Source organism: Saccopteryx leptura, chromosome 5 (assembly GCF_036850995.1).
Source record: "Saccopteryx leptura isolate mSacLep1 chromosome 5, mSacLep1_pri_phased_curated, whole genome shotgun sequence".
NCBI classification, from domain to species: domain Eukaryota; kingdom Metazoa; phylum Chordata; class Mammalia; order Chiroptera; family Emballonuridae; genus Saccopteryx; species Saccopteryx leptura.
In genome coordinates this window covers 64,472,054-64,479,733 of record NC_089507.1, presented here as the reverse complement: position 1 = coordinate 64,479,733, position 7,680 = coordinate 64,472,054, and the positions used below count along the sequence as shown (strand labels likewise).

At 42.2% G+C, this 7,680-nt stretch overlaps 1 pseudogene; it reads right to left on the bottom strand.

The window, feature by feature from the left end:
- Window positions 1-257: 257 nt before the first annotated feature.
- On the bottom strand, window positions 258-1,088 carry LOC136405787 (nucleophosmin pseudogene; annotated as a pseudogene).
- Window positions 1,089-7,680: the final 6,592 nt, after the last annotated feature.

Genomic DNA, 7,680 nt, shown 5'->3' with positions numbered 1-7,680 from the left:
ATTAAAATACTGAGTTTATTTCACATGTATATTTTGTCTCCCCACCATTGCCATCTGTCTGACCACCGCTACTACTGGGTCCTATCGTAACATTTCATGCATACTTAAAACAAGCAAAGGGTGGAGTTCCATCTTTAAAAACTAAACAAGCATTTTGGACAACACATTCTTGGCAATGGAACCTGGACAACATTTATCAGACATGGTAGGAAAAGTTCTCACTCTGCATTATAAAACGGATAGCCAGATATCAACTGTTACAGAAATAAAATAAGATGGAAAATTTTAACAGTCTAAACTAATTTCTTAAGGAGACTTCCCCCACTGCCAGAGATTTTGAATAGCCTGGTCGGTCATCCGGAAGCAATTCTTCACATAAGTGATGAGGTTGGCTTCCACTTTGGGAAGAGAACCACCTTTTCTATGCTTGCTTGCATTTTTGCGTTAATGTCTTCTACAGAACTCCTTTTGGAATTTTAGGGGTTTTTTTCTGTTTTTTGAGGATTCCTGACCTTTCAATCATAGTGTTGGTTTTCAGTTTTTTCCATTCTGGTTTCATTTTTGTGCATTTTTGGCTGATATCTCGTATAGATTTCTTTACTGGAGCTTTGTCTTCAGCTTCCTCATCCTCAAAACCATCATCATCCTCAGCAGCAAGTTTTACTTTTTTTTCTACGGAAGTTTATTGCCACTTCCAGGGGCAGAATGCTTTCCAGATATACTTTAAGCACTTTAAGTGCTGTCCATTAATATGCACAGGCCCTGAACCACACTTCCACAGGAAGACCACAGGTGGTGGTATTGCAAAGCCACCAAGGGAAACCGTTGGCTATACAGACATTTTCAAAGTTGCCAGTGTTACTCTAATTGGACTGCCTTCATAATCCATTGCCTCGGCTTCAACAATGTGCAGTTCATCCTTTGCACCAGCCCCTAAACTAAACCAACTGTTCGTAAAGATAATTGGTGCCCATTTTCATCATTACTCACCTTGAAGTGATCATCTTTGTCAGCCTTTTTAGTTCACAATTGAAAAGATAGTTCTGGGGCCTCAGAGGGCTCATGTCCATGTCCAGTAAATCTTCCATGGGGTGACAGCACACACTTAGGTGAGAGAGTAGGCAGACAGAGCTAAATGACTTCTGTTTCTGAGAACAGACAAGCAGGATGGAATCACACCAGCAACTTTATTTTTTAGAAGCATTTCAGCTAATAAATGAAAAAAGAATATGTGTTAGTCCTTGTCCCCTGAGGAGCAAATGCCGAGAATGAATGATTTGTGCAAGGGTTTCACTTGGGAAAATGTGTGAAAGGTGTTGATGTAAGAAATATACTGACCTGTGAAAAATTTTATTAAGAATTTACTTGAGTCCTTGGCTGGTGGCTCAGTGGATAGAGCATCAGCCTGGGGTATCAACGTCCCAGATTCACTTCCTGGTCAGGGCACACAGGAGAAGTGACCATTTGCTTCTCATCTCCGCCCTCTCCCCCTTCTCTCTCACTTCCCCTCCTGCAGCTAGTAGCTAGATTGGTTTGAGGGCCCTAGACACTGGGGATAGCTTGATTGGTCCAAGCATGTCAGCCTCAGGTGCTAAAAATAGCTCAGCACTTGAGCATCAGCCCAGGTGGGGTTGCCAAATGTATCCCAGTGAGGGTGTGTGTGGACGTCTGCCTCACTATCTCCCTTTCTCTCACCTAAAACCTAAAAAAGAAAAAAGAAAAAAAAATTTACTTGAGCCTGACCAGTGGTGGTAATTTGGATAAAGCATCAACCCGGAACACTGAAGTCACCAGTTTAAAACCCAGAGAACGCTGGCTCAAGCAGGGAATCTTCCACATGATCCCAAAGCTCACCAGCTTAAGCCCAAAAGGTCACTGGTATGAAAAGCCCAAGGTCACTGGCTTGAGCAAGGGGACACTGGCACAGCCCTGATCAAGGCACATACAAGAAACTCAAAGTACAACTAAAGCGGAAGCAACTACAAGTTGATGTTTCTCTCCCTCTCCCATCCCCCACTTCTCTCTCAAAAAAAAGAATTTACTCGAACCACATTTGAGGTCATGTCTGGAAGTGAAACATCAAGGGGTTGAGATTATACTCCAGAGAAAGTCTGTTTTCTAGGGTTTTTTTACACAGTTAGAATCAAAGGAAGAAAAGTAAAGAAGATTACATAAAATCTATTGTTAGTAGACTAGGAAGGCAGGAGAAAGCAAAGGAGGAAATCACTAGGACTGGATAAAAAGGAAAATGGAGAGATACATTTCTTTTACATTGGTGAGCACAGGATAGTCAACATTGAACAATCACAGTGAAGAGAGATGCACGTGGACAACAAGACGACAACAGGGAGATTTGATGTCCTGGAGCTCTGCTGCTAGTGGGTCTGTTTGCGAAAGGTCTGGACGTGAACGTTACCCAGACATTCCAAAGACACGTTATCCCAGATGCACAAGAACAAGGCTAGGGTTTGCCTAAGGTAAAGCTCAGATCTTTCAGTTGACTTTCAGAGTCTACATAGCTAACAAGTCACACGACTAGGATTTTATCCCGTGTCAAGTCAGCTATAAACTATGGCTCTTTTTTTAATGTTTTTAAAAATATTTTAATTTTCCAATTACAGTTGATATACACTATTATATTAAAGTTTCAGGTGTACAACATAGTGATTAGCTATTTATCCATCTGGATTATCAGATCAGTTATGAGAAAAAGAGAGACCACATTTACAAAACTTTTATTATAATATATTGTTATAAATGTTCTAGTTTATTACCTGTTATTTTTGTTCATCTCTTATTGTGCCTAGTTGATAAATTACACTTTACCATAGGTGTGTGTGTATAGGAAAAAGCATAATATACAGTGTGTCTGTAAAGTCATGGTGCACTTTTGACTGGTCACAGGAAAGCAACAAAAGACGATAGAAATGTGAAATCTGCACCAAATAAAAGGAAAACCCTCCTAGTTTCTGTAGGATGATGTGGCAGCATGCGCAGATGATGACGGAACACCATGTATACAGTGGAGCAGCCCACGGCCATGCCAGTCGAGATGTGGACGGTACAGAGGAAAGTTCAGTGTGTTCTGTGGCTCGCTAAATTCGAATTTGTGACCAAAGTGCAACGTGCATATCGGCGTGTTTATAACAAAGTGCCACCACATAGGAATAACATTACTTGGTGGGATAAGCAGTTGAAGGAAACCAGCAGTTTGGTGGAGAAACCCCATTCTGGTAGGCCATCTGTCAGTGACAAGTCTGTAGAGGCTATACGGGATAGCTACCTAAGGAGCCCTAAAAAATCTGTGTGTGAGCCCACATCAAACTGCACTGAATAGATATGAAACTGGGAAAGTTTTCCTTTTATTTGGCACAGATTTCACATTTCTATCATCTTTTCTATCACATTTCTATTGCTCTTCTGTGACCGGTCAAAAGTGCACCATGACTTTACGGACACACTGTATATATAGGGTTTGGTATTATCCATTTTTTCATGCATCCACTGGGGGTCTTGGAACAGATCCCTGGTGAACAAAGGATCACTACTGTAATGTAATTAATATATTAACACTGTTAATTAATATTAGTAAGACGATGGCATCCTTCTCAAGAGTGAGGTGTTACAAGGCAGGAAGATAAGTAAAATATTAGTTGTAATTAAGACTAATAAGTGAAATTAAGATTTTTAAAATGTGAGCCAAATCCTGCAAGGTTCCCTGGCATTGAGGTCGGTCCATAAAAAGAGCCTTCTGAAGAAAGGAGTTGTATGTAGTCTGTCTTCAACGTTTGTCCGCAAGATCCCCGTTTCAATTCCTCACGCCTCCATTTCTCCTTTTCCCCAAGTGGCTCCCATCCACTTTTCCCATCACTCTCTCTGCTCCTGTGGGATCAAAGATAATACAAAACAAAACAGTTGTGTGGTCACCCAATAATGGACAGAGCTGCTGGTCATAGAGAAGGAACCACAGACATCTGGACCTCTACCAACTCAGACAGAAAGCTTTTACACACATTGGATGCCCAATAAATGTTTGCTGAATTGGCTTGGATCTGTAGTTATCTGTAACAGAAGAGAAATGGAAAAACCAAGTGTTGTGGGTTGCAGAATCTGCACTGTAAGGCTGCTGGACCAGCAATCCCCTGGGAGGCCGGGGCTCTGCATGGGCAGGCAGCGAAGATGCAAGAAGGGTAGGTCCAGCCTGCGCTCCTCAGGCTAGCTGGTACTAGCTGGTACTCCTGGTGGCACTAGCTGGTACTCCTGGTGGCTCTTGCACACAGTAAGCATTGAGGATCACTAAACAGGAAGACACTGAACAGTGGATAAGGTTCCTGAAATTCTTAGGAACATCACTGGGCATTAAAGTTATTTCAGGGGCATCATCTTTTGTTATTGCCTCCCCCTACACACACACACTCTTGCTGTTGGTCTTTTCATTTGCATGAAGGTTAAAAAAAAGAAAAAAGAGGGATGACGTCAGAGTAATGGCGGGGTAGGAAGCAATACCGATAAATCTCCCCCAAAACTCAACAAGATCTTCAACCAGAAACAGAAAAACCTATACTTGGAGCCTCCAGATGCTTCGCAATACACCCAAAGGTATGGTCGAGTGAAAAATTGGCTAAATATATAACCAAACCCCGAAGGAAATAGGGAGTAAGAAATGCTCCGCCTTCCTCACTAACCTAAACAGGGCGGCTTTCTCTGGTAACTGTGAATATAGATACTGAGGCAGGCAAAGGGGGTGAATAGATCCAGGCCGCGGCACAAACGGCCAAACCAGGCTGTGGCATGGAGATCCAAGCCGAGGAAAAACTGATCCTGTGGCAAGCCGGGCAATACAAGCTAACACTCGCGCCAAACCCAAACAAAGAAAGACAAGCGGGGCGGCCATTTTACCCGGTCTCCTGGTTGGCGTGCGCGCAGTTAGTGGGCGAGAGATTTCTTCCTAGGCCCTGAGAGTGGGTGCCCGTGTTGCCCCACGGAGAGGCAGGGTCAGAGGCCTTTCTGTGGGCTGAGGGCAGAGTCTCTGGGCAGCCCCAGCGCCCTGGGAAAGCCACGCAAGGGAGGGAGTGAGAACTAATTCCAACGGTGGAGATTTTCCGTGCTGGAGGGGGTTTCACTCAGAGGGAAACGCGGCCGGCCTCATATCCTGGTCTGCGCTTGCAGATAGTGAATGAGAGATTCCTCCGAGTGCCTCGGCAGTGTGCGCCCATGTTATCGCACAGAGGGGCAGAGTCAGGGGCCTTTGTGTGGGCCAAAGTGGAATCCTGGGCCGCCCTAGCGCCTTGCAAAAGCCGCGCACGGGGACGGAGCGAGACTCAATTCCAACGCTGCAACTTTTCCCTGTGGTTGGGGGTTTCACTCAGAGCGTGAGACTGTTGGCCGGATATCCTGGTCTGCGCGTGCAGACAGTGAGTGAGAGTTTCTTCCAAGCGCCCCAGAAGTGGGTGCCCGCCTGTGTTACCAGACAGAGTGGCAGAGCCAGAAGTCTTTGAGTGGGCGGAAAGCCCGCCTGATTATGCTAGCAGCTCTGACTGACTGAGCCTTACCCAGAGCCCTGTGCTGAGTGGAAATAGAGTGGGGAGTTGCCAGCTCTTTGAGCCTCTTACTATCCAGGCAGAGGCAGCAGCAACCCCATAGCTGGATTATCAGGCTACTAATTGAGGAAGGAAAGACTAGGAGAAAGGCTCCAGGAACACGGACTCTCTCACTGTCGGAGCCTATAAATGCTAATGAGCCTCGACTGCCAACGAGACTAAAGCACAATACATGACATTGCCATAGAGACTTATCAACTGCAAACCTCTCCCTGAGCGTGCCAAAGGGGCAGAACCCGGGGTACAGAGTCACCGACCAGGAAGAGGGAGAGAAAAGAAAAAGCAAGAAGATAACCTCTCAAAATCAAGAATAATCTGCAGACTTTATAACCTATCCCATTTTATTATATTTGTTCGTTTGTTTCTCTTATCTTCATTCTTGATACTTTTTTTCCTCCTCCAACTTGGCCGATTAACTCTCTGCCGGTCTTACTCTCTCCTCTCCTTGAACTACACTACCCATAAGTGTTACATCTCCCATTATCTTTTCTCTTCTCTTCCTTTCTCTCTATGAGGGTTGCACTCCAAAACCTTTAACTCTCTCTTCTCTCTCCTTTCTTTTTTCTTCTTTTAGTGGATCCCTCTTTTTTTCTCTCTCTCTCTTTCTTTTCTCCCTCTATATTAGTTTCTTCCTTTCTCCTTTACATCTCCTCTCATTCAAACCTCAATAACAAACAAATTATCTTATCTGGGACTCAAACTTATGTTTGTGGCATTTTGGGGGGTTTTTACTTCACCTTTTTAACTCACTAGCAGTGCTCCCATCCCTGGCTCTCCATTTTATCTAGTTCTTGTTCCACTAAATACAATAGTAATTTTTTAATTTGCCCCCCCATTTTTCCATTTTCCTCTTAATCCTCTCATCATAACTCTTAGACAACCAACACCTAAAAGCAAATCATTTTATTCTTGACCTAAATTTTTTCCTTATTTGCTTTTTGTGGGTCCATACGCTCTTTTTTTTTCTTTTTTTTTTTTCTTTCTTTTTTTCTTTTTTTTTTTTTTTGCCCCTTTATTACTTTTCCCCAATTCAGGCCCTCCATTACAGGCATTGTTTGTTATAATTCACAGTTCACCACAAGATTTTCTCAAGAAAGAGGGGAAAGGAGAGGAGAGGAAAAAAGGAGGGGGGGAATAATTTCCTTTTTAAAAAATTTTTATTTTATTTTATTTTTCTTTATTTCATTATTAATTTTTTTTTAAAAAAACTCTTCGATTTTTTATTTTTTTAAACTTTTTATTCTTTATTAAATCTCATTAATACTATCAACAAAACCACCCTCAGATGCCATTAAGGAAGAGAAAATCGAATATCATGGATACAAAAGAAAGAGAGGTAACACAGCTAGATGAGGAAAAATCTATGGAGAAAAAATTTAATATATTGGAAACCTTGGAGCTAAATGACAGAGAATTCAAGATAGAAATCCTAAAAATCCTCCGAGATATACAAGAAAACACAGAAAGGCAATTTAGGGAGCTCAGAAAACAACTCAATGAACACAAAGAATATATGTCCAAGGAAATTGAAACTATAAAAACAAATCAAACAGAGATGAAAAACTCAATTCACGAGCTGAAAAACGAAGTAACAAGCTTAGCTAATAGAACAGGTCAGATAGAAGAGAGGATTAGTGAAATAGAAGACAAGCAACTTGAGGCACAACAGAGAGAAGAAGAAAGAGACTCAAAAATTAAAAAAAATGAGATAGCCCTACAAGAATTATCTGACTCCATCAAAAAGAATAACATAAGAATAATAGGTATATCAGAGGGAGAAGAGAGAGAAAATGGAATGGAGAACATACTCAAACAAATAATAGATGAGAACTTCCCAAGCCTGTGGAAAGAACTAAAGCCTCAAGTTCAAGAAGCAAACAGAACTCCAAGTTTTCTTAACCCCAACAAACCTACTCCAAGGCATATCATAATGAAATTGACACAAACCAACAGCAAAGAAAAAATTCTCAAGGCAGCCAGGGAAAAGAAGAATACAACATATAAAGGAAGGCCCATTAGATTATCATCAGATTTCTCAGCAGAAACTCTACAAGCTAGAAGAGAGTGGACCCCAATATTT